The 24,532-nt window shown below is 35.3% G+C and overlaps 1 pseudogene; it reads left to right on the top strand.

Annotated features, from left to right (window-relative positions):
* Positions 1–16,436: 16,436 nt before the first annotated feature.
* Positions 16,437–17,696, top strand: LOC146913530 (methyl-CpG-binding domain-containing protein 4 pseudogene; annotated as a pseudogene).
* Positions 17,697–24,532: the final 6,836 nt, after the last annotated feature.

Below are 24,532 nucleotides of genomic sequence, written 5' to 3'. Positions count from 1 at the left end.
TGGGAAGCAAGGGAAAGAGCAGCATGGTGGTTGATGTTAAATTGACATCATCACTAATTTAGAGTCAAGGTGGAGAATGTTGTAGTATGACTCAATATTTGATGGATGGAGAATATGGTTGCTAAAAATATAAAAGATTTGTTCCAATATATATTTTATGCTGAAAATATATTTATGGACAATCAATATATTTTTGTACTGTATGAAGGAAGATCTCATGCAAATATATTTTGAATAGAAATATTATATTTTTGATGCAAATATTCTTTCATTGAAGGAGAAAAAAAAAAGAAACGTTTCTTCAGTGTGATATTCGTTCCAAATTTATAAGTTATATTTCTCTATAAATATAGACCTTGTATCAAAGTAAACTTTGAGATAGAGGGGACTGAAACAAGGGTTTAGAAATCAAACTAGGGTTTGTATAGAGTTTTCTCTTGGCAACAAACACTAGGGTTGGGTTGATTCACCTTGGGAAACACTATTAGGAATTGAGTCTCTTGGTCATGGGAAGAGATTGGGGATTTAGGTAGAATTAGGCAGGAGACTTATTCTTGTATCCCATTGATATCTCTTTTGTAAAGTTACTCATCATTATAGTGAAACGGAGGGCTGCTCTCTCCCTAAGACTAGGTCAATTTGGACCGAACTAAGTAAACAAATTTTCGTGTGTTCTCTCTTTCTTTCTCTCTCTGTTTTCTACTTTTGGTTTGTGATTATAACTTCCATACACTTTGTTTAGGTTGCTTGGTAAGAATACTCATGGTTAGTCTTGAGAGGCTGAGGTAACAATACTCATGATCTACCTGTTGAGGTGGAGTTTCAAGGTGGAAGACATAGTGGGATGTACGCATTTGCTAGTTGAGAGGCTGGAAGCTCAACTTTAGGTGGAGTTGAACACACCGGAAACGGTACGACTATGGATGACCTTGGGTGCTATGCTCTAGTGGTGAGCAACGGATTTCTTCATGAAGACGGAAGGCATTTCAGAGGTTGAAGAATGTGTAGCACGGCTTGCTAGATTACCCTAAAAAGCCAAGGATGATTGGATGCAAGGAGATCTTCAAGGAAGCGAGAGATGTCCTGTGTTAAAGATGATATGGTGGATACTTGTGGAACTACCTAAAATTCCTAGCGTAGTTGGACTGCAAGGACCTTCGAGAAGGCGGAAGACATTCTGATGGCTGAAGGGGTTAAGGTGTGCAATTGTGGAGCTACATAAAATTCCTAGCGTAGTGGGAAGCAAGAGCCTTCAAGCGGCGGAAAGCATTCCGACGGTTGAAGAGGTAAGGTGTAAACTTATGGAGCTACATGATTGATGACATGCTGTCATTACGTAATTTTTAGGACTTATTGTGACATTTTGATAGAGTTCTCATGCAATTTATACTGTTCTGGAGTGCAAAAAGCTGAAATATTGAAGTCTGTTTGAAGCAAATCGCGCCACGCCAATTTCAAGCCGTGCTGCGATTTTTGAAGCGAAATTACAACCTCCCTATTTGAGGGAAATCGCGGCACGCCTATATACATGGCGCGGTGCAATTTTGATGGGTCAGGCCCATGACTTCTATAAATACTGCACTAATCCTGAAGAACAAGGGTTACGATTTTGGAGAGCAAAGTGCGATTTTGAGACATCGGAGACGGCTAGAAGGGCGATTTCTTCAACCTTTTACCAATTCATGTATGTTTTAATTATTTCATTGATTATGCTATTTGTAAACTAGATTATGAGTAGCTAAATCTCTTAGAGATTAGATCCGAGATGAATCTTTGTAACCCTAATTGACACATGTTGCTGTGAAACTCTATTTTGTTTATGAATTCAATTCTAGTTTATTCAATTCAATCGTTCTTAATGCTTTTTATATCTTGATCACATATAACTTGATTTCGTGAGAATGAATGACCACTGAACATGGCTTTCAACTTAGACCTAATTGAATTGTTCTAATAAACAGGGTTAGTCTAGGAATAGATAATCGTTTGTTAGTGATAATAGGTTAACGTTCGGTAAAACCTTCAAGAATTATTAGACCACCTAAGGAATTAGGGGCTGTAGTTTAAGAAGAGGGTCCTAACTCAAGGGATTGATTAGGGATATTTTGTTAATCATCGTAAATTAGAAGAGGATTCATAACAAATAGGTGCAGTAGACCAATTAGGGGAACTTAGAGGATTCGACGGATCTGATCTCATCTCTCTCCATATTTTCTTAACAAATCTTTATTTTCTGTTTCTTGATTTAATTAAAATCAAACCAAATCTACTGCCTAGTGGCAAAACAAAATAAATTTTATACATCCTATTTTTATAACGCAATTGAATTATTGAAGTTAAAAACAGTCCTCGTGGGATCGATATTTTTACTACTTCGATAGTATTTGGTGCACTTGCCAAACGTCTATCAAGTTTTTGGCGCCGTTGTCGGGGACTGTTGAATTATTTCAACAAGGCAATTACGTTATAATTTAGGATTTCTGTCTTTTATATTTTTGTATATATATTAAAAAAAATATATTATGCTCTTTGTTTTCTTCTCATTGTACTGTACTACTGAAAAGTTTATCCAAGTTTTGCAGCTATGATAGACAGGGTACTCCTCTATGACACAGAAGAGATTGCTAAGTTGCAGTATGAAAAATATATGCTATCTTTTAAGATCAAAATTTTGGACAACAAAATCTCGAGCTGTGGTCATCATGAGGCGAATCAACCAGGTAGTGATGGTGAAGGGAAGAAAGAGGTGATCAACATCGATTACAATACTCAACTTCAGAATATTTTAGATGATTTCTTGGTGTCAAATCAAGTTTTATTTGAAAAGTTTGATGTTCAGTGTGGTGATCTTGTTGAGAAAGCACATGAGGCTCAAAGGAAGCTGGTTCAGATGGAGATTGAGTGTCACAAGGTTGTGGTGGAAGAAAATCCAAAAGTGAGGAGTGCTGACATTTTCCCGAAGTCTGAACAAACAGGGGTTAAGGAAATCACTCGTGTGCAAATGGATGCATGTCCTTCTCTAAGGTGGGAGAGCTTAAATTCCAAAGGTTTAACTGTGAGCACATGGGAGCATCTACTTCTTTATGCCAAGTTCATGGATTTCCTGCCTAACAAGAGGAAGAAGAAGGGTGATGTGTTCTTTCTGACATATTTGCCACCCTAACAGTGGTTGAAGCGTCAAGCTCAATGACGTAAAAGAAAGCACTTGGTGGGAGGCAACCCACTAGATTTAATTTCAGGTAGTATTTATTTTTATTGTTTTCAATATAAAAAAAAATTTTCAACAACGAAACACAAAACAGGCAGGAATTTTTCTTTCAAAGTTTTAGTGTGCAAGCCCTGCCAAGAAGATTGTGATACAATACTGATGTTGTATCACAATCTCCTCTTCAAAAACTCTTGTTTCTTAAAAGTGGAAGTCCAGGAAAAAATTGCAAACTTTAAATTTTTTTTATTATGTCTTCAAAGTCGCGTTACGATTGTTAAATCATAATACGATTTTGAAGTAAAACTGCCTGGACTTGACCGCTTAAATTGTATTACGATTGGGGGATCGTGGTACGATTTCAGAAAAATTTTGCACCCCTTTCTGCCTCAGCCAAATTGCATCATGGTGGTGACAATCGTGATACGATCCTTGTGATAATTTGAAAAAGGTAACCGTTACAAACTGCCATCGCACCACGATTTCCCAATCGTAACGCGATTTTGCAAGAGCCTATTAAAGAACCAGCAGTTTCATCATAAACCTCTTTCCATTTTCCTAGTTACTCTGCCCAATTTTCTCCTGGAACCCTAACCCACGAAAAACAACCCTTTTCATCAATTTTTCATCTCCTTAGCATATCCCAACACCAATTCATCCAACATTCTTCATCTTCATCCATTTCAATTAACCAAAACAACCTACCCTTTTTCACACACTCTCAAACTTTCACACAAGTGGCACCCAAACCACAAAATGTTTCAAAACCAAAAACTAGACAACAAACCAAGCCTAAGACAACTACCACCCAACCTTCATCTAGCCAAAACAAACGCAAAAGAAATGTTGTCCCACCATCAAATGTTAACCGGTTTATTTCTGATGACGCAAGAGAATGGTTCGATTATTGCAAGAGTTTGAGGGTGATTTGCATACTCCTACTGTTCAGCCTATCACCGACAAGACCATGGATGTCTTTATGAAGAAGTATGAGGAGTTTATGAGGAAGAGAGGTGGTGCACCTGAAGCACCCCCACAGCAGCAGCCACCTCAAATGGAGAGAGGAGAAGGTTTTCCACTGAGTTTGCTGCAGAGGCACAGATGCATAGGAGGCCGATCACTGGCTCTTTCGAGAGATTTGACAAATCCCGCCAGCCTTCTTTGATGGGTTACCTGAGACTGGTGGTGATGAGGATGGGGACATGGGACTGGACCACTGAGGGTTCAGCTTTGCTTGTTTTAGTGTTTTCGTTGTACTTTTCTTTTTGGTACTTTGTTTCTGTTTCGTACTATTTTTATATTCTTGTATTGTCAAAGTCCGTTGAACTTGTTATTCCCCGTATTGTGATGAATCTGCACTTGTTTATTATTGACGAATTTGTTTGTTAGTTGACTCTTTACAGTTTAGTAACAGTTGTTTGATGAAACGGTATTCCAAAAGTTCTAAAGGAGGGGTGACTTGATTCAAAGCCGAAGTGTACGGCGTTGCTAGGTAGTCACATACTCCCAGAAATCTCAGCCATAAGGTTCATTGCCAAATTTTGTTTTTCAATTTACTTATATTTAGATTAGTTTTCCATGCAACTACATTTCTAGAACTTGCATTGTTTCTCTATTATTGATTGGTCTTTGTTAATTACACACTGAGGCAAAAGTGTTTGGTCCTGTGAGCCTTTTTGAAGCCTACCCTGTTTTAATTTGTTGAAATTATCCTTTCTTAACCAATTGTGAGCCGGTAGGATTAGAACTTTTTGTTCGGTGACAAACTACATTACAAGCCTAGAGACTTTTAGGACTTGTCCCTTAATGTATTTTCTGAGTTAAGGCATTGTAGAATGTTGCTAAAGATTAAGTTTGGGGTTGCTATTGGAATTTGCAACCAACTAAGTTTGGGGTGGGGGTACTAGAGAATAAGAGAACAAAAATGGTGTATTAAAGTCATGCAAAATATACACAAAAATGGTGTATCAAAAAAAATGAAATTGAATGCTGAAAAAGGGACAAAACATTGAAAATCTGAGTAACTTCAAACTCGATTGTCCCTAAATGTTAAAATATTCTCTAGTACCTTTGCATTGATTGTTATTCCACAAGGTGAATGATTGAAGGATTGAATTTTGTGCTTTAACTTCCGTAGGAATGCCTAACTCAAATTTTGTGTAGCCTACTTATCCAAATATATCCCATCTTTCACCTAAGCCCCGTTATAACCCTAAAGACCTCAAAAGTGTGTAATGATATTGACTTTGATTGATGTTTAGAAACGTTTCAAGCGTATGGTAATATGTAGACCTGCATGTCGACTGGTAGAACCCTATTTCAATTTGAATGCGTGGAGTTGTGAATTGGTGGATGCGAACAAGTCAAACTAGCTCATCTTTAGCTAGAAGGAGAATGAACTTTTGGGTACTATCGTTTTGTCAGGTAACTGTCATTTTACTATCGTTTGTCACTGTTGCAAGCAAATTCCTTGAGGACAAGGAATGGTTTAAGTTTGGGGTTGTGATGACATGCTGTCATTACGTAATTTTTAGGACTTATTGTGACATTTTGATAGAGTTCTCATGCAATTTATACTGTTCTGGAGTGCAAAAAGCTGAAATATTGAAGTCTGTTTGAAGCAAATCGCGCCACGCCAATTTCAAGCCGTGATGCGATTTTTGAAGCGAAATTACAACCTCCCTGTTTGAGGGAAATCGCGGCACGCCTATATACATGGCGCGGCGCGATTTTGATGGGTCAGGCCCATGACTTCTATAAATACTGCACTAATCCTGAAGAACAAGGGTTACGATTTTGGAGAGCAAAGTGCGATTTTGAGACATCGGAGACGGCTAGAAGGGCGATTTCTTCAACCTTTTACCAATTCATGTATGTTTTAATTATTTCATTGATTATGCTATTTGTAAACTCGATTATGAGTAGCTAAATCTCTTAGAGATTAGATCCGAGATGAATCTTTGTAACCCTAATTGACACATGTTGTTGTGAAACTCTATTTTGTTTATGAATTCAATTCTAGTTTATTCAATTCAATCGTTCTTAATGCTTTTTATATCTTGATCACATATAACTTGATTTCATGAGAATGAATGACCACTGCCCATGGCTTTCAACTTAGACCTAATTGAATTGTTCTAATAAACAGGGTTAGTCTAGGAATAGATAATCGTTTGTTAGTGATAATAGGTTAACGTTCGGTAAAACCTTCAAGAATTATTAGACCACCTAAGGAATTAGGGGCTGTAGTTTAAGAAGAGGGTCCTAACTCAAGGGATTGATTAGGGCTATTTTGTTAATCATCGTAAATTAGAAGAGGATTCATAACAAATAGGTGCAGTAGACCAATTAGGGGAACTTAGAGGATTCGACGGATCTGATCTCATCTCTCTCCATATTTTCTTAACAAATCTTTATTTTCTGTTTCTTGATTTAATTAAAATCAAACCAAATCTACTGCCTAGTGGCAAAACAAAATAAATTTTATACATCCTATTTTTATAACGCAATTGAATTATTGAAGTTAAAAACAGTCCTCGTGGGATCGATATTTTTACTACTTCGATAGTATTTGGTGCACTTGCCAAACGTCTATCAATGATGTAATGGGAAGCAAGGGAAAGAGCAGCATGGTGGTTGATGTTAAATTGACATCATCACTAATTTAGGGTCAACGTGGAGAATGTTGTAGTATGACTCAATATTTGATGGATGGAGAATATTGTTGCTAAAAATATAAAAGATTTGTTCCAAATATATTTTGTGCTGAAAATATATTTATGGACAATAAATATATTTTTGTATCGTATGAAGGAAGATCTCATGCAAATATATTTTGAATAGAAATATTATATTTTTGATGCAAATATTCTTTCATTGAAGGAGAAAAAAAAAAAGAAACATTTCTTCAGTGTGATATTCGTTCCAAATTTATGAGTTATATTTATCTATAAATATAGACCTTGTATCAGAGTAAACTTTTAGATAGAGGGGGCTGAAACAAGGGTTTAGAAATCAAACTAGGGTTTGTATAGAGTTTTCTCTTGGCAACAAACAGTAGGGTTGGGTTGATTCACCTTGGGAAACACTATTAGGATTGAGTCTCTTGGTCATGGGAAGAGATTGGGGCTTTAGGTAGAATTAGGCGGGAGACTTATTCTTGTATCCCATTGATATCTCTTTTGTAAAGTTACTCATCATTATAGTGAAACGGATGGCTGCTCTCTCCCCAAGACTAGGTCAATTTGGACCAAACTAGGTAAACAAATTTTCGTGTGTTCTCTCTTTCTTTCTCTCACTGTTTTCTACTTTTGGTTTGTGATTATAACTTCCATACACTTTGTTTAGATTGCTTGGTTGTTTATTGTTGTTCATTATGTTGATTAGTTCTAGCTTAGAAATTTGTTAAAGCACCTAGCAAACCTTGTCTCATTGTGTCATGCGATCCCTTAATGTCTTGTGTGGTGTCTTGTATAGGAAACTTCATCTTTGTGTGTCAGTATCCTTCTTTGTGATGATTGAATCATTTGCAACTATTTTCTCTAGGTCTCAAAAACTCATTGTTCATAAATTCTTCAAGATTAAACACTTTTCCTTAGAATCACTTTGTACATTGAGTCACATTGATTTGTTAGGGTGTTAGTAGAGATTGTAAGTTGGTTCTCTCAAGAAGATTTATTGGGCTTAATCAAGGCTCCAAAGTGAAGTGAATAATCTCATTCCACCTCCAAAGGTCTTGGGGGTCTTTCTAACCGTTCTTGAAGTCGAAGGGGATTCGTTTACCGGACGTAGCATTGAAGGCTTGAGTGAAGAGTTTGAAGGGGTGCACGGGTAATCAAGGATTCGAAGATTCAAGGAGCACCTTTTGCGTATTCCGCCTATATACGATGCTCTTTACTTGTTTTATCTTACCGGTCTCTGTTCATCTTGTACAAAGACTTGGTCATCAATAAGTTTTATCGTTAAAAAAAAAAAAAAAAAACTAGGTCACTGACTACATTTTACATTGTATACATGATCTTCCCAAAAAATAGCAATTACTACAAACTTTCCGTCGTGCATGTATAATTACACAATGATGAATCACGATACTACCCTTGCCAGAGAAATGATTCATCATAATCCATATTGAACACCGCACCAAACATGTTGTAAAGCTCGTATAAACTTCATATGTTGGCATTCATGCCAGTAACATTTATGACCAAAAGATGGCACAAATAGGTTGACCTACCTTTGGTAGATAAACTTTAATCTTGCATCAACTTTTTACAAAACTCTAATTATTTATGTCTCATCGAAGGCCCGTGGCACTAGCTTTTTCCAACTCTTTTCTTTTTAATGTCTTGCTATTACAATAGATAAGTGGCCATAACTCAGGTATGATTGAATCACTCTTCTGAAACATACTTTAACATTTTTAACGAAAACTTAACAAAATACTTTTGAAATCTGTTGCAACTTATAAAAATAGCTATAATAAGTGTTTTCTAATAAGGGTGAAATTGGAATTTAAAAGTATAATTCAATCTATTCTATTTATTTTTTAAACAATGGAAGCAAAAATGTGTTCCGCTCAGTCATAAAATACCAAACAGTGGAAAGGAATCTCTATGCCATTCCACTCCATTCCATTCCGTTCGATTCCTCCCGCTCCGTTATGTTCCATCAATCCAAACATAACCTAAATACTAACGTATCAAATATTTCTTCAACATTTTATCATTTATGCTGAAATTACGAGACATAACCAAATTAAACTCGAATAAATTGATCTCATTTTCATGTGATCCAGCCACTCATCCCTGGCAGTGAGAAGAATACTGCGATTCTTCAAGAAAGTTTCACATCAACTGTTGGATCATATATTATATATGCTCCAAGTGATGCTAAATCAATGAATGTTGCAATCAAGGATCAAGATTCAACAAGAATAGACATTCTCCTTTTAGGTTTTATTGTGTGTTCTACTAAATGACAAGCTAAATGAAAATTCTCCCAATCTAAATGAATGTTGCTGCGTGATATCTATAAATATTCTTTTTCTTATATTTATTAGATTTAAGTTAAAATTCTCTTATACAAATACCTTTCATTGATAAAAAAAAAATAGTACTCTCCTTTTCACTATTTTTATTTCGCTAATACTCGTAAATTATGAACGTGTTTCTATGAAATGTTGGTGTGGATGAAAAATATATATTTAGATGTTTGTGAATTGCAAATATAATAAATCCAACAAAATAAATCAAATAAAATATAAATTTATATCTTTGTTAGTGACACCAATAATATAAGAGTAATGATATTTGTAACAATATTTGGTGACAACTTTTGTGACAACTTTCTTTTTCTCTCTTCTTATTCAAAGTGTGGTTTTAAAATTCTTTTGAAAAGTTATCGACTATGAAATTCTTTGCAACGAATGTCATTGAAAACAAGCTAAACAATGTGTACAAACAATTTAAATCGAACCATAAATTCACTTGAATAGCGTTAAAGCAATCAAATATTATTACACTCAATAATCCACAAATCCACAAACTATTTCAAACCAAACCTAATATTTAGCAAGAAATCACTACCACAAGAAACTAACAAATTTGATATATGATTATTACAAATTAATTTCTTAGGTGCAAGGTGACTGACTTAAAAATGAATTGATCTTAACAAAGACCGACGAAAATTAGGTTTTAGAAAAATCACAATCGCAAGGTAATTATACTAATCATATATCAACATAGATTCCCTTTTTTCGTTCTTGCTAAGGTATATCCTCTATTTGTAGATTCGTAGAAGAAAACGTCTCTTCCATGATAACACCTGAATGCTACTAAGATTGAGATGAATGTCAAGAACTTTGAATCGATTCAAAGCAATTTCAGATGAACAATGAATCAATTTAAAAGAACATTGATACGATTCAATAACCAAGATTCAGATTACCGAAAGACCATATGAAAGTGTTTATATTTAATTTCTCTCAAAGATTGGATAAAAATTTGCCAGGGACAAAGATATTTAATCCTAAAGAGTTACATTTTCCTCTTTTATATGTAAAACACCAAACTACCGATAACGAAAGAAATAAACATCTTTTATGTTCGGTGGTATCTTCTCAGAACTCTAAACACTGTCTTAGTCAGAGCGAGAGACAGTGTTGCTAACTATTATTGTTACTAACTATTATTTTCAACACTCGATTCCTCTTTTTTTATTTTTTTTTTGGGTTTTGTCATCCCTTAATTTTCAACTATTTTTCTTGATCTATTCTTGTTAACTCATCTGGGATGATGTTCTTTTTTCGTTTTAGGGTTTATAGTTACTTGTTTATTGAATTGGATGGATTTAAATCCTCTAATTATAGGTCCTTTTGAATTTAATTCCGAACCCTAGGGGTGTAAGATTTTTTTTGTGTGCAAATTTGTCTTTTACCTGGATCTTGTGAGAAACTAGAAAAGATTCTGTGTTAATTTTCATAATCAATGTTGAATGGAATTAAATTTTATAGAATCAATATTGAAGTGAATGAAAGCTTATAGATTTGTCTTTCACCATAGATTTGTCTTTCATAACAAGAAGAAAAAATGCAAGATTATAGAATCAATGTGTAATTGAATGGAATGTTTTCATATTTGTTGTGAAATTGTTTCTATTCCAACCCTTTGATTTGTCTGGATTTCAAAATTGTACGAGTGAAAAAGGGTTTTTTTGCACGTCCGAATTATTCGGACATCGGGACAAATCAGAGGGCTTTGAAAAGCGCAGGAGTTGGAAGAGGAACTACCATATTTAAGTGACCTGACAGGATAGACTGTGATACCATATTAGGTTTTTTTATATTAAGTCTAACTCATCCCAAAACCGGCTTATAAGGTGTAGTGTGTCATTCTCAAAGCCTTCTTCCACTTCACCCAACACACCTTTCGCTCCCCTAAAGTACCCCCCCCCCCCTGATAGGAAGTTTCATTGGATCTTCACTAACCTCCTTTACACTTTCTAAATTCATAAGGACGACCCTCACACCAAAACTAACATATTTGTTACCCCAATTTATGAACCTTATATCCACTTTTTGCACCAAAGGATCCTACGTTGAGAATTTCCTCACATTAGCATCCACCGGTAACCCCAAATTGTAACAACCCGATTTTCGCTAGATTTATTTTATTATTTATTTATGTGTGTTATACGTGCTCCTATTTGATTATTTGCCTCTGTGTGTATTTTTGGTCGGGAATTGTGGAATTCGGTGTTAGAAGGGTATTTTAGTCATTTTGGACTTAGGGGCATTTTGGTCATTTTAAGAGTAGGGGTAATTTTGTAATTGGTCGAGGATTATTTTTAGTGCTTAGTGAGAGTTATTATTTTTACTAAGTGTTGGAGAGTGGAGTAATTATTTAGTTTACCGTTAAGTGACCGTTAGTGTTATATTTTACCGTTAAATGAGTAGTAACATTTTGGGGTTGGGATAGAAATGGGTTAGGCCCATTAAGGTGTTGTGGGTTAAGCCCAACTACATAGGACCTATATATACTCTTGTTAGTGGAGAAAAATAGGTTTTCACCAACATTTGCAATTGATAGAGATAGAGATAGGGAGGAGAAAAGGGTTTGAAGAGAAAGAACAAGAGAAAAGGGTTGGACGTTAGAGCTAGAAGAGGAATCCATCATCTAGGAGCTAAATTGAGGCTTGGGTTAGAGATTCTTGGTGCTAGAGGTAAGAGGGTTAGAATTCAACCATAATTCATAATTTTTCCTTTTTACCCATTTTGTTAAATTGATGAATTGAATCTAATTGTTGTAAATTCGTGCATAATTGTTGTTGTTATGTTTGAGAACATGATTTGTGGGATAATTGTGTGTTAGTATGTGGATTAACATGTTGAAATGTAAAAATATGGGTATATTGTGTTCTTGAGCAAATTTGTTGAAAAATGAAGTTGTGGTGTTAAATTGTGCATGAATGCATGTTCATTAGTTGTTGTTATTGATTTGGAAAATGTGGTTGTTGGATTGATGCTTTGGGTATCAAAATTGATGATATGAGATGTTGTTGTTGATGAATTGTGATGAATTCATGATTGGTTGTTGTTGTTGAAGTTGTGAGGTGTTGTTCTTGATGTTAGAAACCTTGGGTAATCATAATCTTTGATGTTGTTATGAATTTGTGTTGTTTCTTGAGGTTTTCATGATAATGAAGAAGTTTAATTTTGATGATGTTGAATGAATTAAGAAGATTGTTAGAATGGTTAGAATGGTATGATTTTCTGTTTTAATCACTTGGTTTTGGAGAGAAATCATTTTGGGAAGAAAATGGGTTTCTGAGTAAAAGTCATTTTAAGAGCTTTTGCAAAATAAGTCATTTTTGGATGAGTTTGATTAAGTTGTTTTAATGTTGAAATGTCAAGTTTTCAAGTGTGGTTTGTATGGTCTAAGTGTTAGGAATGCATTGGCGAAAACGGAACTGAAATCGGATTCAAAAACAAGATTTTATGCACGAAAACGTAAAAAATGCATTTTGCTGTACTGGTGGAATGACACGACCGTGTGTCCTGATGACGCGACCGTGTCAGTTCTGCAGAATCCCAAAACCTTATTTTTTTGTATTTTTGTGTACTTTTAAGCATACCAATGGATTCCAAACACCTAACCTTATTCAATCAATTTATAATTAAGCTTCTAAGAGTATCATAGCTTGGGTCTAACTTGGTTTTGTTTTGGAAACGAATTGGTTTTGCAAAATGATACCAAGAGACGAACTTCGTGATTTTTGGGAATTCTTCATGTGTGGCCGATGAAATGCTTTTGTAACCTCTACTGCACACATATGTGACTTGTGAGAATACATGGCATAGGCAATTGAACTTGTTAAATTGGTTTTGGTTCATAACTTCTAATATTTTCAAAGTTGTGAAATGTGAGACGAACTTGATGGAAAATGATTTTTGGAAGTCAATTGCTTAAGAACCCTTTATGAAAAGATTAATATGATTATGAGATGATGTATGAATGGTTGTTGAGTGATGAATATGATGTTTGTGATCATATGTTGTATTTGTTCCTTTATTTGGATTGTAAGGAATTATGTGGAAATGTGGCAACTATATGTTGATTTATGTGGAGATGATTGTTGATGTATATATGTGACAACTATATGTTGATTGAATTGTGCATGTTATTGGTGATTGTATATATGTCAAGTGGTGGTGAATTGTTGTCGATGCATATATACTAATTGAATGGTGACGAACATGTTTATGTTATGTTGTTCGTTGAACATGTTAAATGTTGATTGTTGGTGGTGAATTCATACATGCTAATATTGATGGTGATCTTGTTGGTGAATGCATGTATGCAAAATGATGGTGATGGTGAGGTGATTATTGTTTGTGTGAACATATGCATTGAGTCGAGTCATATGTTCATGCATTCATGACTGATGGTGGCGGATTTTATATCCAATTGAGGTGAATTGTAAGAAAGGAGATGTACTCTTACGTACGATGTTTTTGTTTCATCGATGGTGACGACCTTGAGGTGATCTGGTACCGCATGCATCTAGAAGAGTCTAGAACATTGCATGCATTTGAATAATTGATGAGTTGTGTCATAATTGAATATGTGACTTGGTGAATTTGTGCATTGGTGGATTTAGATGAATGTTGTGATTGTGTGGATTAGTGTATATGTACATTTGTGAATTTTATTGATGATTGTGAATAATCGAACTATGCTCTAATTGCATGTTTTACTTGCTTACACTTGGTGAATCTATTTGATGATAATTACTTTGGTAATACTAATGAGATGAGAATTGTATATGTGTGTGTGTATATATATATATATATATATATATATATATATATATATATATATATATATATATATATATATATGATGTGGTGATTCCTTTGATAATGATGATTGCTTGCTTATAACTTGAAATGATGAATTGTACTTGTTGAATCAAGCATGCTAGATGAGTAATGAGGTGAGTAATGTTTTCATTGATTGATCTTGATAAATGATGAGCTTTTGTTGATGACTTGATTAAATATGTATGTTATGCTATGATAATAATGTGATAGCTTGAAGTGCAAGTGATGGGGGATAATCATGTGATGCTAGTATTCTAGGAGGGATGGTTATGTATATGTGATATGTATGAATCCTTGAATGCTATGTTTTCATATGGATTATGATGATGTAATGCTAACCCTCAGTGGTTTACCACCTACCTTTCTGTATGGACGGGTAGATGGAGTGCAGGATGCTTAGATTGTGTGCTTGATGTTGCCGAGGAGCGGAGTTCTTATTTTTTATGTGCAAGTGTCTAGATTAGGGCTCTGATCTAGGATTTGCATGTTGGATTTAGTTTTGATTATGTAATTTGGAGTTGAGATTTTGTTGTATCTGAGAGATGTATTTATTGTCATGAGATTTGGAGATGTTATTCACATGATTATATATTTTCCGCTGCTATGTTTATGAGACTTGACAATTTATACATGCATGTTTTATGGATGAATGAAGACGTAGCATCTATTTCTAGAATATGTTTATATATTCGCGCGTTTTACCGCTTATTAGAAATAGGGTGTTACACAAATAAATAAAGGGTATCTCTCCTTTCATACAATTGACGAAATTACACGCAATGTACATAAACTCACCATCTATATTAACACCTATCAAAAAACTTTTAAAAAAGTTTACCTTCAAACCGGATGCCATCTCAAAGCCTCTAAGCAAAGCCTTCAAGGTCCATAAGTTCTCCACTGTTGCCTCTCCGACACAAAAACGTTTCATCCGTATATTATAAATGTAAAATCTCCATCTCATCTCTACCCACTTTAAAACCTCTAAATAGGTTTAACGCCACCGCCGGATTATCCCACTAAAACCTTCGACAACCAAGAGGAATAAGAACGGTGATAAGGGACCACCTTGTTTTAAACCTCTTTGGATACTCACCTCCTCTGTAGGGCTCCCACTGAATAAAATTGGCAGGCCCCCCCCCCCCCCCCCCCCCCCCCACACACACACACACACACACACACAAGCCTTCATCCAACCAATCCACTTTGAACAAACACCAACTTTAACCAACATACACTCCAAAAAAACCCAATCCACGGAATCATACGCCTTTTCAAAATCCACTTTGAAGATCAAACATTCTTTCCTCAATTTCTTAACTCAGTCCACCACCTCATTTATTACCATCACCCCATCCACAAGAAAGTCGATTGAGACGTGGATATGACCGAATTCAACACTATAGCAAGATGTGCCGCCAACACCTTTGAGATAAGCTTGTAAAGGCATCCCAAAAGAGATATAGGGCGATGGTCCTTCAAAGCAAAAGGTTCATCTACTTTGGGAATCAAAACTACAAAACAGGACAAAAAACTCCTAGGTAACACCGAGTTCCCATAAAATTGATGAAACATAATCCTCACCTCATCCTTCATAAGATACCAAAACTCCTTAATGAAAGCAAAATTAAAACCATTCGGCTCCGGACTTTTATTCCCATCACTTTCTTTCAGTACCTTCTCAATTTTGATTAAAGAGAAAGGCAACACCAATCCATTCTTCTCTTCCCCCGAATAGTCTTTTAAATGGGATCCCAACCAACCTTGGGCGGTCCCTATCCTACGACGCTAAATGCCTTCAAAAATAATCCACCACCGCCTCCCTCACCTCAAAAGGCTTTTGGACCCAAACTCCTCCCACTTTAAGGGCCTTTATGTTATTCCTTTTTGCTCTTCCTTTAATACAATGATAACAAAATTTGGTGTTAGCATCCCCCTCCTTCATCCATTAGTTATATCTTGAGCATTGCAAAATGTAATGATCCGATTTTAGGATTTTATTTATTTAATTATTTGGTGTGTTATATTTGTTGATTATTTGGATATTGGAGATATTAAGGGTATTTTGGTACTTTTGGGTATGGAGAGTTAATTTATGACAATTGGTAGTAACTTGGGATAATTAATAGAATATCCGTGTATGAGTAATATTGAGGGTTTAATGAAGTAATTTTGTAGCAACATTGTAATCATATGAGAATGTTTTTAGGCCCATCAAGATGAGGGAAACAAAGCCCATTTAGTCAGGCTATATATGGATAGCATTTGTAAGAAATTAGGGTTCAATTCATTTCACAAACTTTTAAAAGGTGGCTAGTGAGAGAATAGAGTGATTTGTTTGCTGAATCAATGTCGGGCTCCAAAGCTACAACTTCTTCAAGCAAGGTACTATTACTAACTATTATTTTCAACAATCGATTCCTCTTTATTTTTATTTTTTTTTAGGGTTTTGTCATCCCTTAATTTTTCAACTATTTTTCTTGATCCATACTTGTTAACTCTCTTGGGATGATGTTCTTTTTTAGTTTTAAGGTTTATAGTTACTTGTTAATTGAATCGGAGGGTTTAGATCCTCTAATTATAGGTGCTTTTAAATTTAATTCCGAACCCTGGGGGTATTAGGAAAAAAAAAGTTTTTTTTTTGTGTGCAAATTTTTCTTTCACAGGATCTTGTGAGAAACTAGAAAAGATTATGTCTTAATTTTTATAATCAATGTTGAATTGAATGAAAGTTTATAGATGTCGAATTGAATGAAAGCTTATAGATTTGTCTTTCACCATAGATTTGTCTTTCATAACAAGAAGAAACATGCAAGCTTATAGAATCAATGTTGAATTGAAATTGTTTCTCGTCCAACCTTTGATTTGTCTAGATTTTAAAATTTTACGAGTAAAAAAGGGTTTTTTTTGCACGTCCGGTTTATCAATTTTATGGATTATTAAGTCTTTATTAGGTTTAATCTAAGAGCTGAACTTCTGCTGCTTTATAAACTGATGGTGAATTATTGTGACAGCGACCGGTGATCACCCAGAATGATATATATACGGCACAATGCAAACTTTGTTTGAAATTTAGAGTGATTGATACACAGAAGGAGTTTGAGGAGATCACTCATAAAATCAAACAAGAGCCTTTTGATTGTAGCAAAAAGGCTAATCTTAGCTGTGATGATCCTTCTGATATTGAATATGATTCTTCTCAGACATGGGTCAAATACAAGCCTAACAATCCAAAGACACCAGAAGATTTCAAGAGAATAATGGTGCTCAGAAATGACTACTCTAAATTGGACACTTACTACATCACACCTACAGGTGAAAAACTGAGATCCCGCAATGAGATAGCAACATATCTTGAAGATCATCCACAACCAAGTGGTGTATCGGCTTCGGACTTTGATTTTTCATCCCCAAAGGTTATGAAAGAGACCATCCTGGAATTTATTGAGCAACAGAAGGATTATGCAAACAAAAAAGCTAAGATAGCTAAAGATGAAGTTTGAGAAATGTCATCATAAGGTTGCTGCATGATGTTGTTGTTGATGTTGTTGTTGTTGTTGTTGTTGTTGTTGTTGTTGTAATATATTATTTCTAGATATTGTGTTTGGGAATGTCAATTCAGTGATATCGAAACAAATTTAACTTTTGTTCTGGTGGTTCATTGTAATTGTAACCTAAACAGATATTTGCAAGCACTTTATGTTGTAACCTAAATACATGTTTTTTTGAGCAAGTAACCTAAATACATGTTGTACTCTATCTTTATAAAAAAAAAAGTTAAATAAATTGTTTTTTGGGTCAATTTTATACTTTTTGTTGTTATAGGTTAATAGCAGGTATTTTCTCAAAACAAAATAAGGTTAATAGCAGGTATGACCAGTTAATAGAATTCAATTGTGACACATCATTGAATCAATTTACCTCACACCACAACAGTCTTCTTTTTCTTCTAAACTGAATTGATAGAATTATAGTGATGATATGAGAATATTCTCTAACGTGTTTATGAAATACATGTTGTTCTCTGACGTGATGAATTTTCATGACTTCATTATTTAATGCATACATTATAATTTAATTTTAGTTGATTTTTTTTTCTTCCAAAAGAGGTGGGAAAATATTATTATTTAAGGGGATGGGAGAAACATTATGCCATAAATTTTCCCCGATGAAGATTTCCCTTTGAAATTGCAAATCTAGCAAAATATGAAGAAGAAGTATTTTATGACCGTTGGATCATTGACTCTTGTTAGAAATAAAATAACTTTTTTTTTTCTTTCTGTTTTTGTCTTAACAACGGTAACATGGCTGGCATGTGTGAAACAAAGGATTTTTTTTTTTTTTTTTCTGTTTTTGTCTTAACAACGGTAACATGGCTGGCATGTTCTGAAATTTTAAATTAAAAATTATTAGTTATTTTGAAGGAAATTAAAAATTATTAGTTATTATTTTAATTGGTCTTTTTGTTTTTTGTAATAATTTTGAAGAATTTACTATGATTGTAAAATTAATAAATTATTTTGGATTCTATTTTTTTCTTTATAAGTTTGACAATTCTAATGGTCTTTCCTTCTAATTCTTTTGGCTGTTGAATTATTTCCTTTGATTGGTTTATTACCTAAGGTTGCATCTTTCTATAATTTTTTTTTGAATAGACACGTTTGCATTTTGCATTTACACTCCTATTTCCGCTCTATCGCATTTTGTTTTTCTTTTTTTTAAAAAAAATTCTTATTTTTTGAAAGTTTATATATTTTTTAATGAAAGTTTTATTTTTGATGAAATAAAGTTTAGATATCAAAAGTTTAGATTATATACATGGTAATTTTACAAAGTTTTATATATGTATGGTTTTATATATGTATGGTAAATTGGTCATGTAACATCATAGACTGCTTTCAGGATTGCCGACTAACCCCACAAACCAACACGAGTCTTTTCAGCATGCTTTGTCCTCACTCACATGCTTACCGGGAAACTTCCCGGTAGGTCACCCATCCTAGTACTACTCCAAGCCAAGCACGCTTAACTGTGGAGTTCCTATGGATTGAGCTACCGAAAAGAAGATGCATCTATTTGATATGGGTAGTACCTAACAATTCTTATAAGCCTTCCTTCAACCATGTAGTCCCATACCTACACGGCCTCCGGATCCCTCTCATTCTGATGTGATTCGGTTCCTCCTATTATCGTGGGGTCATCCTTACGGATAGTGCCTGTTCCAACTGGCGGGAACCTTTCGTATCCAAATGGCGGGATATCGAAAGCCACGACGTGGGTGTTACATGCCCACCAGCTTCCTCCTGGTTCGTCCCCGAACCGCACCGTACTGGGAGAGGTCTGCTCTGATACCATTTGTAACATCCCAGACTGCTTTCAGGATTGCCGACTAACCCCACAAACCAACACGAGTCTTTTCAGCATGCTTTGTCCTCACTCACATGCTTACCGGGAAACTTCCCGGTAGGTCACCCATCCTAGTACTACTCCAAGCCAAGCACGCTTAACTGTGGAGTTCCTATGGATTGAGCTACCGAAGAGAAGATGCATCTTGTTGATATGAGTAGTACCTAACAATTCTTATAAGCCTTCCTTCAACCATGTAGTCCCATACCTACACGGCCTCCGGATCCCTCTCATTCTGATGTGATCCGGTTCCTCCTATTATCGTGGGGTCATCCTTACGGATAGTGCCCGTTCCAACTGGCGGGAACCTTTCGTATCCAACTGGCGGGATATCGAAAGCCACGACGTGGGTGTTACAGGTCAAAGGTTCGTTGCTTGACTTTTTGTGTATAGAAGGTTTTTTATTGAGCGTGGAGAATTTACTGTGTAGGTTCTTTGATGAAAATTAATCGTTGTTAACCCTGATAAAACTTTCGTACGTAAAACATGACGATGATAAAAACATATGTACTTTTAACTCATTAATTAATGTGGTACCAAGTGATTGAAAACATATGTATTTTCGCACGGTGATCATTACGCGTGCGGGGTCTTACTCTTTGCATGATGTTGTTGTTGATGTTGTTGTTGTTGTAATATGTTATTTCTAGATATTGTGTTAGGGAACACCAATTCAATGGTATTGAAACAAATTTAACTTTTGTTTTGGTGGCCCATTGAAATTGTAACCTTAACATATATTTGCAGGCTCTTTATGTTGTAACCTAAATACATGTTGTACTCTATATTTATTAAAAAGAAGTTAAATAAGTTGGTTTGTGGGTAAATTTTATACTTTTTATCGTTAAAGGTTAATAGCAGGTATGACCAGTTCATAACTATTAGATCTACGTTTATTTTTTTTAAGATGGATTTGCGTACTTAGAATATAATTCGATTGTGACACATCATAGAATCAATTTGCCTCACACCACAACAATCTTATTTTTCTTCTAAATAGAGTTGTTAGAATTATAGTTATGATATGAAAATATTCTTTGACATGTTTATGAAATACATGTTGTTCTCTGACGTGATGAATTTTCACGACTTCATTATTTAATGCATATAGGGATGGGAATAGGCCAGACCAGGCCAGGCTTTGATAGGCCTGAGCCTGACCTACGATTTTTTTAAGCCTGAGCTTGGCATATGGTCTTTCATAGGCCTATTCAATTTTGTCTACTTCTTTTTTTTTTTTTGGTATAATTTTGTCTACTTCTAAATAGGCCAAATTGGCCTTAAAGTCTATTTCGTCGTAAGACCCATCTATTGCTACTAGGTCTTAAAAGCCTATTTCACAATAAGGCCTAAAAGCCTTTTTAAAAAGTCCATTATTTGTGTTGTAGTATGACTCGAAATTTGATGGATGGAGAATATTGTTGCAAAAAATATAAAAGATTTGTTTCAAATATATTTTGTGCTGAAAATATATTTATGGACAATAAATATATTTTTGTACTGTATGAAGGAAGATTTCATGCAAATATATTTTGAAAGCGAATATTATATTTTTGATGCAAATATTCTTTCACTGAAAAAAAAAGAAGAAAGAAACGTATCTTCAATGTGATATTTGTTCCAAATTTATGAGTTATATTTCTCTATAAATAGAACTTGTATCAGAGTAAACTTTGAGATAGAGGGGGTTGAAACAACGGTTTAGAAATCAAACTAGGGTTTGTATAGAGTTTGCTCTTGGCAACAAACACTAGGGTTGGGTTGATTCACCTTGGGAAACACTATTATGATTGAGTCTCTTGGTCACGGGAAGAGATTGGGGCTTTGTGTAGAATTAGGCGGGAGAATTATTCTTGTATCCCATTGATATCTCTTTTGTAAAGTTACTCATCGTTATAGTGAAACGGAGGGCTGCTCTCTCCCCAAGGCTAGGTCAATTTGGACCGAACTGGGTAAGCAAATTTTCGTGTGTTCTCTCTTTCTTTCTCTCGCTGTCTTCTACTTTTGGTTTGTGATTATAACTTCCATACACTTTGTTAGGTTGCTTGGTAATTATACTCATGGTCAGTCTTGAGAGACGGAGGTAACAATACTCATGATCTACCTGTTGAGGTGGAGTTTCAAGGTGGAAGACATAGTGGGATGTACGCATTTGCTAGTTGAGAGGCTGGAAGCTCAACTTTAGGTGGAGTTGAACACACCGGAAATGGTACGACTATGGATGACCTTGTGTGCTATGCTCTAGTGGTGAGCAAAGGATTTCTTCATGAAGACGGAAGGCATTTTGGAGGTTGAAGAATGTATAGCACGGCTTACTAGATTACCATAAAAAGCCAAGGGTGATTGGATGCAAGGAGATCTTCAAGGAAGCGAGAGATGTCCTGTGTTGAATATGTTATGGGGATACTTGTGGAACTACCTAAAATTCCTATCGTAGTTGGATGGCAAGGACCTTCGAGAAGGCGGAAGACATTCCGATGGTTGAAGGGGTTAAGGTGTGTACTTCTGGATTACCGTAAAAATCCAAAGGTGATTGGATGCAAGTAGATCTTCAAGGAAGCGGGAGATGTCGTGTATTAAAGAGGTTATGGTGGATACTTGTGGAACTAATAGAGCTGTCAAAACGGGCGGCCCGGCCCGTTTAGGCCCGGCCCGGTCGGGCAACAGGCTTTTTAGTGCCGGGCTAAAAAGCCCGGTTCGAATATGGGCTGGAAAATTGGGGCCCAAGCCCGGCCCTGCACGGGCTCCCGGGCTAACGGGCCGGCCCTGGCCCGTATCTTTTTTATTTCCTTTCAAAAATCAAAAAATAATTTTATTAAAATAAGTTGAAAATGAAATATCGAGGCAATCACTTGGATGTAGTTAACATGGGTGTGATGTTGAACAGTTGAAGTTTATAAGTGTTGCACTTTTGCACATCTAATGTCACCAAAACAAAAACTAACATTAATACGAAAAAAAAGGGTTCTCAATTGACTGGATATTATTTTATATTAATTCTAAGACGTGAGTGAGCTTGCGAAGATGGTATTGTCTGGCGCCTGTGTGAGAACTAAGAACTGAATTTCATATACACACAAAGACAAAAAAAAAATTGTATTTTTTGAAGGGCTTGCGGGCCGCCCGCGGCCCAACCGGGCTAGCCCTACCGGGCTCCGGGCTTTATCGTGCCGGGCCAAAAAGCCCTGAATCGATTCGGGCTCCAAATTTTCGGCCCAGACCCTGCATTTAATTCGGGCTTTCGGGCCGGCCCGTAAGGCCCGGCCCGTTTTGACAGCTCTAGGAACTAACTAAAATTCCTAGTGTAGTTGGACTGCAAGGACCTTCGAGAAGGCGAAAGATATTCCGATGGCTGAAGGGGTTAAGGAGTGCACTTGTGGAGCTACATAAAATTCATAGACCTTCAGTGTGATATTCGTTCCAAATTTATGAGTTATATTTCTCTATAAATATAGACCTTGTATCAGAGTAAACTTTGAGATAGAGAGGGCTGAAACAAGGGTTTAGAAATCAAACTAGGGTTTGTATAGTGTTTTCTCTTGGCAACAAACACTTGGGTTGGATTGATTCACCTTGGGAAACACTATTAGGATTGAGTCTTTTGGTCACGGGAAGAGATTGGGGCTTTAGGTAGAATTAGGCGGGAGATTTATTCTTGTAACTCATTGATATCTCTTTTGTAAAGTTACTCATCATTATAGTGAAACGGATGGCTGCTCTCTCCCACAGACTAGGTCAATTTGGACCGAACTGGGTAAACAAATTTTCATGTGTTCTCTCATTCTTTCTCTTGTTGTTTTCTACTTTTGGTTTCTGATTATAACTTCCATACACTTTGTTTTGGTTGCTTGATTATTACTTGCTCCACACATCAAGTTTATTTTTGGTGTGATTTTTCATCGAATTCACAACAATATGAGTTTCTTTTCTTGATTTATATTCTAATATAAATTATATTTTAATATAAATAAAAAATAAATTTTAATAATATGTATAAATAGGCCGACCTATCAGGGTTTGTAGGCTTTTTTTTGATAGCCTAAGCCTGATCTATTTACTTAAATAGTCTTTTTCAAAAGCCTAAGCCTAGCCTTTTTTATAAACAGGCCAGGGGAGGCCAGGCTTAAACAGGGCAGTCTGTATGCCCCTGTAGGCCAGCCTAGGGATGTAATTGGATATCTGGATGTGGATAGTGTGATATCCATGTCTGCTTCATTAGATAAATATGAAATCCGGACCATATCCATATTCGTGCATATATCCATTTAGCAGGTAATCCGCGAATTTTTACGTATCCGCGGGTTTATACAGATATCCATGGATAACATTTGTAAAAATAAAATAAAAAATTTGTTTAATTTTTTTTTAGCTAAAATTTAGAAACAAAGGTTCTTCACATGCATTTTCTTTTCTTTTAAGCAAAACATAATATTCATACATTACAATAACAACAAAGATCATTGACTCGACAAAAACATAAATAAAGTCCCTTCCATTTATTAAAAATAAAGTTCTTTGATTTAACAAAAACATAATTAAGCTCATCATATTCAACATAACACAAACTTTTTGCTTCAACAATCCCAACCTCTTTCACTTCCTTTTAAAGGAGCGTAATAATTGATAAAACTCACAATACCTAGGGTGTTTTCTTAGGAAGTTGAATGATATTGATGTTATCTATGTAATTTACTCGGTTTAATAGCGGGTATGGATATTCGCGGGTGTGGATACCATTAAATCCGCATCTGTATCCATTAATTAGCGGGTAGTTAAAAAATCCGTTTATTTTATCCATGGATATCTATTAGAAAATTAATTGATGTCAATGTTTACACTTTTTTTTACTATACTAATATTTACACAGCTATCTAGCAGTTTATGTTATTTTCATTGTCACAATCGAATTCTTTTTTTTTTATCAAGGGGAAAATAAAAGAACTAAGCAATACATTGTCTAAAAGTCCTCGTGAACTTAGCTCAGTTGGTAGGGACAATGCATAATATTTACAAGTTCCGGGGTTCAAACTCGGCCACCA

The sequence above is a fragment of the Medicago sativa genome, chromosome 6, assembly GCF_051527215.1.
Source record: "Medicago sativa cultivar Bolivia chromosome 6, Bolivia_mono, whole genome shotgun sequence".
NCBI lineage: Eukaryota > Viridiplantae > Streptophyta > Magnoliopsida > Fabales > Fabaceae > Medicago > Medicago sativa.
The sequence above is the reverse complement of the archived record's forward strand: the minus strand, read 5'-3'. Positions and strand labels throughout refer to the sequence as shown.